This window comes from Falco punctatus (assembly GCF_963210335.1).
Source record: "Falco punctatus genome assembly, chromosome: Z".
In the NCBI taxonomy this organism is placed as follows: Eukaryota; Metazoa; Chordata; class Aves; order Falconiformes; family Falconidae; genus Falco; species Falco punctatus.
The window spans coordinates 30,558,462-30,571,103 of record NC_137586.1 but is presented as its reverse complement, the minus strand read 5'-3'; positions in this window follow the sequence as shown (position 1 = coordinate 30,571,103).

The window sequence follows — 12,642 nt, the reverse complement described above, 5'->3', positions numbered from 1 at the left end:
TTGTGTGTATCACCTACGAGCCATTATGGCTTAGTGTGTAAATCTGTATGTAACTATTGAAAAATCCACTTATGAATGTATATAGCTTAGAACTAATTTTTTCCCTTTGTTAATTCTTTGATATCAATGAGGTATTCTTCAGAAAATGTATGGACCGGTTGGTTGCATAAAGGCAGTTGTTATTTGGACAGAAAATTGTTAATGGTCAGGGATTTTCCACTAAAATATTTGCAAATAGTCCTAGTCAAACATCAGTTTGGTTTCTTTTTGGGTTTTGAGCTTGCATTAGTCCAGGTTCAGAACTTTAAAATTACCTTTGAATTTTTTAAACTTTTTATATCACTGGAACAGAAAAAGCACTTAAATTAAAGCTTCAAGCTAACTTTATTTTTCAAGTATTTCTGGAATTATCCTTCTGAACTGAGATTTTATAAGTTGGCTGTGTATTTTCCTGTGTTAAAACGCTGTTATTGAAAATGGTCAACCAGGCCTATGTCGCCCAAAATAAAAACGGGGGAATTGTGGATAACTGGCTAGCTGAAAAAGGTCTCATAGATATAGTCCAGCTGGCTGGACAAAAATGCACATCACTCTCAGCTTATCTGAAGTAAAGCAAAATACACTGTCTTTGGCTGTCCTTGTTACACAATAACAGGAAGATTTTGGTGGGAAAAGAATGTTGCAGGTGGGAACAGGTAACTACAGAAGAGAAACTAGGGGCGGGCTTGGTATTTAGGCAACTAACCAATAATGAGCTTAACTTTTGTAATATGTATGAGCTAATTATAACAAGGCATAAAAGGTGACTGTAAGGCACAATAAACGAAGTCTGCTGGTCACTCATATTGAGTGACTGTTTTTCCTCCGTCGTAACAATGCCCCATCCTTGGAAACACTCAAGGTCAGGCTGGACAGGGCTGTGAGCAACCTTACCAAGTTGAAGATGTCCCTGCTCATTGCAGGAGCAGTTGGACTAGATGACCTTTAAAGGTCCCTTCCAACCCAAAATATGCTATGATTCTATGAAGCTGAAGAAGCAACAGATCCCTATTCCCTTTTCCAGGTTGATAGAGGGCTGGGGGCCTCTGCTGAACTTGCTCCAGGGTATCCATGTCTTCCCTATGTTGTTGGGGATCCAAAACTGGACTCAGAAATCCAGAGCTGCCTCGTAAGTGCTGAGTGAATAGCAGGGCAGGATAACTTTCCTGGATACGCTGTCTGTGCCATTGCCAGCACAGCCAAGTGGCTGGGCTTCTTTGCTGCAATGCTGTTTCCCAGATGATCAACCCTAAGGCTGTACTGCTGCATAGGGTGGTCATGGAAGATAATCACCTATTGCAGTTTGTCTGGACCAGTGAGGAGCACAAATTCTGAACTAGTTGAAGAGATTGTGCCTCAGAACACATATTGGAATTAATTTTGTCACTTTATTTAGAAACTGGGACTGGGATTGGAAGTCCGTGGAGTCATAACTGTATGTTTCCACCTTTGCTTTCTCCCCATTGACTTTTACATGAAGGAACAGGTAGATACTGTTGCTCTATTAAAAATGCTTAAGAGGACAGAGATGAAAATATTCTTTACCCTGCTGAAAAAGTCCCTGTCTTGCAGCACAGTTACTAAAGAAATAATCCCAACAGGCAGGCTAAATTGAATCTTGTGTAGTTGGTAGTTGTATCTCCCTGTCCTAGCTGAGCCATAGCCTGGTTGCCAGGAGAACTCTGCATGCTGTAAACATTGAAACCTAGAAAAACAGGTGGTTTTACAGAAATTCCTCTTTAGAAACTTTAGTGTAGTCACAACTGGTACTTCTCTGTCTAAAGACTCCAGGGACCAGTGGGAAGGTCTCTGCCAGACTGCCATAGCAGAGTTGTCAGGCACTCAGGGTATCATGGGCTGAAGATCAGAAGTTTCTTATCCTGGTATGGGTAGGCAGAAGATCTGCACCATGATTAGACTAGAGAAGCTACAGTGGTCTCCAGCATGGTTATGACTTCCCAAAAGTGAGTCTGGAGCATGAATGGACCCTGTCTCAGGTCTATCCTACAGAGGTCACTGCAAACCCACTTCTGAGACAACCGCAATGCCGTTTAGCCATACCACAACACCAACACTGAATGCAGGCTGAAGGCTCTTTGTCTGTAAACAGTATTTATACCTCGTGCCTGTTTGCGCAGTGACAAATAAAAATGTAATGTATTCTTAATACACAGATTCCATGTAACTGCGAGATCAAGACATGAGCAAACATTGTGTTTTGACTAAACTCCTCTGAGCCAGGAAAAAACCCACCAGGACTCCAGTTCATTCTGCTTTGTAAAGATAGACCCTGACCTCTGAAGTGAGAATAAAACTCCCACAATCTTGAATTTCTGATTTTCTCCTACCTGAAGCAGCTTTGAAGTTTCAAAGATACATGTGATATTGTTTCTATGATTCCCGGTGAAAGCTTTTTATTGTTTAGTAATATTTAAGAGTGGTGAAACAATGGGTTTCAAATTAGAAAAAATGCTATTAGTACATTTGAAAAAACACTTTCAACATTTGGAATGAACCCAAAATTGCATTTTAGCAAAAATTTCTTTCAAATGTTAGCCCTCACTTAACAGCAATGTGATTATATTTAATAACGGGTTTAGTTTTCAGATGAGTGTTTAAATGTTTATCTACAATGTTGAAATGCATGTGAAGTGAGATGTGGTGCTTCTTTTCCCATGACACTGTTTTAGGAACAGTGTTTCCAAACCACTGAAACAAGCTTTAGGAAAAAAGCCTAGTTCATGCTTCTGTCTACATCCTACATCAGTCTTTTTTAAATTTACACTAAAGGAGCACATACAGGCTCAAAGCCAGATTAGGGTCTCGTGGTGTTTGATTTAGCACATTCTTGGTTCACGAGCTGATGAAGCCCCAGCTTTGGCCCTGACGGGGCTCTGCAGCCCATGCTTGGAGAGACTGTGTGAGCTCTGTTTTCTCATGCATGAGTCCTAGGATTAGAGCTTCACCACATCTCAGAGTGGCCCTCATCAAACTCTAGATGTGTAGTAAGATGTGGTCCTGCCTTAAAGACCCTACAGTCTAGACGATAGACAAACTGAACCATAGTAATTTTATTTCCCTGTGAGGATGTAAGTACATAAATTTCAGAGACCTGTTCAAGAATAGTCAGAAAATGTATAGCTGATGCCTTGGACATTTGTACTTCCTTCTAGATGTGGTTTCTTGGGTTCTGGCCTTCTAAAACTGCCACAGGCCTCAGTCCGGGATGAAATTCAGGCTTACAGTGACTTAAGGTAAAATAGTGTCAAGGAGATGAGTCATGCAGTTGACATGCCTGAGGGAAGGGACACCATCCAGAGGAACCTCAACAGGTTTGAAAAGTGGGCTCATGTGAATCTCATGAGATTCAACACGGCCAAGTGCAAGGTCCTGCACCTGGGTTGGAGCAATCCCCAGTATCAATTCAGGCTGGGGGATGAAGGGATTGAGAGCAGCCCTGCAGAGGAGGACTTGGGGGTAGAGTAGGTGAAAAACTGGACATGAGCTGGCAGTGTGTGCTTGAAGTCCAGAGAGCCAACTGTATCCTGGTCTGCATCAAAAGAAGTGTGGCCAGTAGGCTGAGGGATGTGACTGTCCCCCTCTGCTCCACTCTGTGAGACCCCACCTCGAGTAGAGTGCCCAGCTCTGGGGTCCTCAGCACAGGAAAGACATGGACCTGGAGCTGGTCCAGAGGAGGGCCACAAAATCAGTCAATAGGATGGAACACCTCTCCCATGAAGAAACACTAAGAGCATTGGGGCTGTTCCACCTGGAGAAGAGAAGGTTCTGGGACACCTCATTGTGGCCTTTCAATGTATAAAGGAGCCTTGTAAGAAAAATGCAAAGAGACAATGTACCAAGGGCTGCTGTAATATGGCAAGGGGCAATGGTTTTAAACTGAAAGGGTGTAGATTTAAATTGGATATAAAAAAACCCCATTTTTTTATGATGAGGATAGTGAGACACAGCAACAGGTTGCCCAGAGATGTTATGGATGCCCTGCCACTGGAAGTGTCCAAGGTCTGGTTTTACAACCCAACCTAGTGGAAGATGTCCCTACCCATGGCAGGGGAGTTGGACTACATGATCATTAAAGGTCCCTTCCAACCAAAACCATCCTATGATTCTATGATTCTAAATAATAAACCCTCTTGGTTGTTGATTTGCTTTAAAGCATAGAAAAAAAATAAATGTACAGTGAAATGCAGAATGTTGAAAAAAGACACCTGAATATAGCCACTTTATAATAAGAAAGGGTGATTCCAGAGTCTGCCATGCTTGAATATCAGGCAAAAATAAATCCACTGATTTTACACCTGTTATTTGAGCTGTCACCATCTTCTGTGGTCCATGCAGTAATGGGTGTAGAGTAAGAAGCAGATCAATCTCAGAGTGAAGCTATGATGTAACAGCTGCTCTGTCTTGAGCTGTATAATCATAGGAACTTGAGAAATCACCTAATGATCTTATTATGCTGTGTAACAGAAATTATCTTAGGACCTGTGATTACAATACAGGCATTGAAGACAGAGGTGGCTGGGATTTTTTTACCATGTGGTTTATATTACTAATCTATCAGTTCAATCTGTAATTTTAAAAAGATTCATCATTGAAGTTTAATAGTTGGCCAACTTCCAAAATAACTCATCCAAAGCAAAGAGAGAGTAAAATGTCATTCTATTAAGCCCTGAAGTGGTATGGTCTTTGAAGGTACAGTTATTCAAGAATTCCGGTAAGACCTGAGTGAAAAAATGTGATGCCAGACTCTCAGTATGGAAGACCCAGTGCCTCATTCTCATGTTTGGGTGCCCTTTTCTTACTGTCTTTCCTTCCCAATAATATTAGGGCCTGTAGGACAGTCCTACCTGGGCAAATATATTCCATGGAGTGAGGAGCCCGAACCAGCCTGAACCCTTCATGGCACAGCAATGAAAGTTAATGAGCATCTACTTGAGAAGTCAGGTTTTGATTTATGCTAGTACATAAATATAAATGCTCTGTAAAATCATTAGATTGAGAAAAGCCCTTCAGTTCACCCATGCTTTCTAGCTAGCCTGTATTTCTTTATTTTCCTTCTTTGCTAGAATCTTTACTTTGTGAGGCACAGAAAATCATGGCTGCAATCCAGCTAAACATTTAAAACTTGTTTAATTTTAAATATTTTCCAATTTTTGTATTGAAATCCAAACCAATTCTATTACTTCTTCAGGTCTCAGAAACATTTCCCAGTAATAGTAACATGCAGTGCTGTGAAAATTCCAGGAAAAAACCCCAGCACTTTAGCAATGCATTGCAACAAAAACATTCACAAGTATTGCCAGTTGTTAGCGACATGCACTATTGCTTTATTTTAATGGGTATAGGCTTGCATTAGATATCGATATGAATACTTTTGATTGGATTCTTGAATGTATATATGTGTATATGTGTGTATATATTCCCTCTAGAGATACAGTACCTCTTCTTGAAAAAAAATAGCTTGAGCCAGAGCTCTCAGATGCTAATAGGAAAGAAAAAGGTGACACTATGGTTTTTAAAGATTATTAGTATTTAATCTTCCCGTTTCTCTGTGGTCAAGTCTTTCCACAATTTATGTGTCCCCAGGCTATGCAACATTGTGTGTTGTCAGAATTGTTAGAAATAAAAAACCATTTTAGCATGTATTACACTTTGCATCTTACCCAGAAACAACAGGCAGTCTGAATTCAGCTGCACAAGAAATAATTTGCATGCATTTCTGAAAGTCAGGACTCTTGTCTTCCTTACAGGTATAAATGGGAACCTAGAACAGAAAAGATCAGATATCTCATTAAGTATCACAGCACTTCTCTGGAGAGCTTGGAAGAGTTTTCTTCTAAAGCTAAAGTTCACCAGATTTGTTTTTCTAATCCTTATATTGTAGAATTTTTCTGACAATGTCATTTTTCCAAGTCAGATCCATCTTAAATCTATGAATGCCAGAGGAAATGCAAACCCCTTCAGTTACAGAGCACAGAAAACTAGTAACTTTGAACAAAGAGATTTTAAAAGTGAGCTTCAAGTGTCCTTACAGAATAAATTAAGTACATAAAAAAGCAGCATATTAGAGGGATAAGAATATGTTTTTAGCAATATGGAGAAAATGGATAGAAATGTAGCTAAATAACTTATGCTTATGGATTTGTACTGTCATGCTCACAGAAGTTAGTGAATTGCATAGACATATCATAAACCAGAATTTCGTGTAGTGTAAGAAATAGTAAGTAAAAATGCAGCAGGAAGCATTCAAAAGTTGAAGTGACTAAGATAAATTTTCAAGTTCATTGCATGAACATGTGGTTTCATGCTGTTGCCTAGAAGTCTTGTGAAGTACTTTCCACCATGGCTTCTCAGAGTTATAGGCTGAACATAGGTGTAGAAGTCTGAAAATATAAACTAGAATAGTGGGATCTAATCTCCAGTATTTGCTGTAATGCAAATGTGCTGAACCACAGTTAAGCTGAAAGCCTTTGCAATTGAAAAAAAACCAAAATTTGGAAATAATGGATTTCTGAAAGTTTCTTGGACTTTTGAAATTATTGTAAAAGACGACACATCTAATTTCACTGTTTTTACAGAAACTATGTTTCTGCAATTCTGCAGTGCAGAATACTACAGTATTAAATTTTAAACATACCAAATTTACTGATGTCACACTAAATAAGCTATAGCTTACTAATAAATTTAGGTGCATTTGTGGATTGTTGGTCACTTCTGAGACACATCATATCCCTAGCAAGAGTGGAGCATGTGACCTGTTTACTCTTTTCTGTTTAGGGTCCTTTTAACAAGAACAAAGTAGTATAATAGGGAATTAGCAACAGCTACATGTTTTTTATGCAATGTACACTATTTCAACTTACAATACAAAATGAAAATGGAATTAAGTAAAGATTGTAATATTAGATCACCATGGCTGGTTTAATATCCATTCTACAAATGGATGAAAAGAGGTAAGTTGTTGGTGTTGCTTTATCAAGCAAAAATCAAGGCAAGACTTAGAATCTGGGTTTCTAAACCACTGTATCCCTGTACTTTAAGATTCTTATACTCATAAAGCTAATTAAATATTAAGGTATGTTTACACAGTTATATAAATAGTGCTGGGCACATGAGTGTGTACTGTTGTAAGAACAGTCAGGAAAGTCAGTATTTTGAGACTTGGCTAGCATGTAGACATCTTTCTAATTTCTATCATATGTCTAAACAGAAACTTCTGAGAATACTGTGTGATAAGCCCCATATCTGGTACTTGGTTTAACTTCAATAAAGACTACAGAAGTCTTTATTATATAAATAAAAAATACAGGAAGTATATTCAACCATGCAGAAGCAGAAGACATGAGAGAAGCAAATTCTGGCAGTGAAAGACATGATCCTAGGAAAAAGTTAGTCTTCCAATCCATCGGAATCAATTGCATGTAAAATGAAACAAAAAAGAGGTAGCATCAAATTATTCACATGCTATTTTTAAATTGCACTTCTTCCCATGGTGGACACATACTAAACAATCAAAATAAGGGAGTCTGGGTAATTTTCTTAAAGACATGGTAGAAAGTACAAAGTCAAGACACCTTTTACTTGGGTTTTAGCTTTGTTTGGACAAGCCTGAGAAACAGTATTTATTTATAATGAGGCTAACCTCTCTCTGCTCCTAAACCACCAAAAAGTTTAATTTTACACCTTTTAGATTTTTCATCTACCAGATTGGATGACACATCATTGTGTTCCTCTCCTACTGTATTTAAACACAGGAAAGGTGACTGGTCATCTCAAATCAGTTCCCTGACGTGACAGCCCACTCTTGTTCTCCCTCTAGGGCTTCAGGCAAAACCTATGCTACCTGGGCACAGTCAGACTGTACATATCTTAGACAGTGTGAAAGGATCATAACAACTTTCTCCTGCTGCCAGCGGGCAGACTTCTGAAAATCTGGGGCTACCTCCAGCAGTCAGTGTGCCTCTTCCCAAAGATGACAAGTAATTTAAAAAAGGGTTTGGGGAAAGCATGTCCATAAAGCTGTTGCTGTTGCATGTATAGTATGGCCACAGGAAGCCCATTACCTGGAAAAAGGGAGCAGATCTCTCCATGAGTAGCCATACATGTGGGTGTTGCAGGCTTGGAGTGAATTGTTCCTCTGATTGATGAAGGACCTACTTTTTAAGGTGCTTTCCACCAGTATTTTCTGAACTACATTATTTCCTTGTGTGGAAAAATCCTAAGGCACTGTACTGATGAAAGCTAACTACATACGTGTAGGTATCTATTACAGGGTATGAAGTATAATTCAACATGAAAAATCAGCGTGGAAGTGAGCAGGCACAGAAACAAGAGTTGGATAAAAATTGCAGTGGCATGTACATGCCACAAAAGTGATTAATAAAATGCTTACTCTCCAAACAAGAAAAGTGAGTTTCAACATTGCACTTATCAGCTGTTCAATCTTAAATTGCTGGGGCCTACAAAAGAAATCATTATTAATATCAGAAGATCTTACTGCAGGACAAACAAACAGTAGCTCCACTTTATCACAGCATTTTCTTCTAAGGTTTCTAGGTGGACCGTGGGAAATTTCCTTCTTTGCTTCTTACTTCACCCTCAGTTAGCATCCTACCTATCATGCTACTTGTAGCAGTGCCAATAGATAATAGGGAATGGAATATATGTCATACCAGCTCTTGATACTGAAATCTTTTATACTCTCTGAATGGAAATTAGGCTTGTTTTACTATAATTTGGTCCACATCAAACTTAATTTGACTTCAAATTCTGTTCAGGCATGAGGATGGAGGTTCCCAGGCAAATGTGGTCTCTCTGTTCTCTTCACCTATTTGTTGATGTATGTGATGTTCACACCTTGTGAACGGAACTATTGTAAGAAATACCTGGTGAAAAGTGTCAGTTAACTACCAACATCTGACTGTGTTAGCTAAACTGCATTGCTGCTATCAAGTCTTTTCCCTGATTACATTATTTTGAGAGTTGGAAAATTTATGCATCAGAACCAGTTCCAGCTTCTTCAGGCACATTGTAGGAACTTAGAACTCCCCTGCAATTAATTTTCATCTATAATTTTAGTTTCTGACTTTAAACAACTGCGCAGTATCACCAGATGCTGTTACACAAAGTGACAGCATTGTCCTGAAACAGTTCTGCATCTATGTTCGTACCATATATATTTGGACTACATTTTAGTTAAATGAATCCTGTTTACCAGTGTCAGTTTTGTCTGTATAAGAATACAACTCTGTTTCTTTGAGGAGGTAAGTGGAATGCATATATTTTTTAGTATTTATTCCACAGACAACTTTCTTTCCACCTGCCAGCTTACATTCAAAAATGTTAATGGAACCGTCTTCATACATCTCTTCACATCACAGTGCAGGACAAGTTGCTGGAGCTACAGGGATAGGAACTGATTTGTTGCAAGGATCTCTAGATGCTGTTAGGAGCCTTGGAAATCTTAGCAGTATGCCTTTCATAGTGTTGGTGTATTGCATAGGGGAAGAGAAATATGTTGCCTTGTCTCCTGTGTAGCAAGTAAAACTCACTAGAAAAGTGTTATTTATGAAATACAGATATAGAAATGGGAAATAGAATTACATAGAAAACAAAGCTCAGTGGTCCTGCTGTGTCATGATGGTGTCAGACAGCCCTTCTTGGTCTCATATGAGGAGTGGGTGAATACAACCTTTGACTTGTGTTTGGAAAGATGAAGAAAAACGAACTGGGCTCAGAACTGATGCCCACGATACATAACTTGTTCCTCCAGACCTCTGATCTCCAGATCCCACCCGCTCTGCTGCACCTTCCTACTAAATAGAAAGGGGTATCAGCCCTGAGATGCTGGACCATGGATGACGGGAAACAGAGAACGCTGGCAGAGCTCCTTCTTGCCAGGGAGTCAGCCTAAGATAAGATGGGGGAGGTGCAAGATTTGCTTTTACAGCTAAACCAGGAAAACCCAATACTATGATATTCAAATATATTAGTGTCAGCGCAAGATACCTGTTATACATTATATTATTCAAGATGCAAAAGTGATTACTTTTTTTGTCATGTCCCCTCAACTACCAAAAATACTGTTTTGAGTTACACAGTAACTATGGAAATAGAATAGCTATGAAATGGAAGATCTGAGGAAAAATTAAAGAATTAGACTGAAATTGTTAGTTGGTGAGATTTTTTTTTCTCAGTTGCCCTACAAACATTGAAAAAGCTTCTGTGGATCTGTTTGCATCTGAGCAGTGAATGTTCAAACTTAGATTCATTCTAGTCTGTCTGAGGCATCAAGAAGCAAACAGTTCTAGTTCTGTTAGTTTTCTCTAACCAAGTATAATTGTACTGTAGCTACTCTCTTGGATTCTCCTGGTTTTCAAAGGTGATCTTGTCCTCCAGTTAGCTTGACTGACACTGTTTCCAAAGCACTGGGGTCCAAAACATTCTCTCAGTCTTGCTACAGAAATGCAACAAAATTAATCTGTGTTATATTCTTTCTGCTTAGTTTTCTCTCCTAAGAACTCGGTACTGCTGCTGGTACACAGAAGAGAGAGATGAGGAAAACTAAAACCAGCCGTATCCTCAGGTTGTCATGTTCCTTGTTCTCTGTTCCCTCTGCTACAATGACTTTCCTCAGGCCCTGAAGGAAATAATTTGACTTTCCATAAATCATGCTTCACTGGCCAGAGTCATTCCCTTGTTCAAATAGCCCTCCAAAAATACCAGCAAACAAAATGAGGACTCTCTTCATGCAGTTTCTCTCTCCCCATTGAATAAGCTCTTTTCAGTCATCTTTAGCCACTCAGCATCTCCTTCCAGGGCTCACCCTGAAAGATGGTCTTTTTATAGGACAAAGGAAACAAGGATTATATGAGCAGATGTCTTTTCCAGTATGCCTGGTAGTAACACTCTTTTGGACAACAAACCTGACTGCACAATGCAACCCAAATCAGGCTAGAAAGAGACTGGGCTAGAACTTTTGAAGACTGTGTTATTCCAGCAGTCTATGAGGGGCGGGGGGGACACAGAAAAATTAGAGCACTTTTTTCCTCAAAAAATTTTGCGTAAAAATGCTTCTGTGAAGGCTTGATTTAAGGCTCACGGTACCTTCATATAGCATGTAACTGTACATTTCCTCAAGAGACAACCAAAAGATATTACTGAACTCAGAAAATGTAGTTGGGACTGAAGTGACAACAAGCAATTCTTACCCTCAGGACTTGGCTGGGTGACAGAGTAACTTCACTGATGCTCCTGTGGATTCTGACACAGTGAACTTTAATGTGTCCTTTTCTGAATCCACTAGCTCCATTAGATACATGCTTTTAACTATAGGGAAGAAAATTTACAATAGAGAAAACCAAGTTTGATGTAATAGAGTCCTTTCTGAAGGACTAAGGCATAGCCTTTTCATCATCAAAATGGATGATGTGTGGAATGAGTATGGGCTTAGACTGATGGGTATGAACATGCAATGGTGTTACCCACTAAGAAAACTTTATATGTAGTCACTATTAATATACTAGTCTTACCTGGTTTATTTTGTATAAACTTCACTTGCTTCTTCAGCACATCAAAAAATAAAGGATGATCTTTAGATGTGCGTTGCAGTGTCTAATGTTGACTTTGGAAACAAGAGATCTGGATTATCCTTTTTGTCCCCTCCTCAAGATATTTCTCAGTGGACTTGAACCACACCAACAAAGACTCTTATCCTGTGTTTAAAGGCTGCCTTTACCTTGTGTTTTAGACCATGTGTTTTTCAAGGTGGTACATTGCTAGCTAGGATCCAGCACTTGTTTCAGTTGAAGAACTGAGGCAATCTGCTTTTGATATGACTCAATAAAGAAAATGTATTTTTTTAATGGCTGTCAAATTCATTTTTTGACAATCTTGACAGTGTTTATGTAAACCAATTTATTTAAAGCAAGCTATTTAGTTGCTTTGGTAGATTTGAATTACAATGAGTACTTTGACAATTTCCTTTTTTTTTAACGAGCCTTTTTGTTGGCTAAACCTGTATTCTCATTTGCAGTATGAGTAAATCTACCACTATCATTACAGTAGCTACTATGTCAGTCCAGGGATAATCCTTGAAATTTTTAGTGATGAGTTCCAATTAAAATATGTAGTTGCATAGAAAATTCTGACATGTGGTACCAATAAAAAGACAGTAAACACAATGGATACCTTAAGTCATTGGGCTCACAAGGAAATTCTGTGCTTTCAAATGGTAAAGACCCATTCTTCCGTTATCAGTTCTAATATGCTTTTTAAAGTGAGGCACAGCTTAAAAATACTTTTGTTATAAATAGGCTAACTATAGTAATTTTATTTAGAAGTTACTCACTGCCTCAACATCCATACACATAGAAACAAAAAGCCTGGAAAGCAGTGTAACTCTGCAAGAAAGCCTGAAGCCTCAACATCTCCACTATGTTTTCTGGGTGGGTAAAGAAACCTACGTTCTGTTTTCTGGGTGGGTACAGTGTTCTTTTACCAACTTCACAGTCACATTAAATTGAGGTAGTATGAGTGAATGGCAAAGAAGCTTTAGCTCAGAAGAGCTTATTCTGCTAAGGAGAT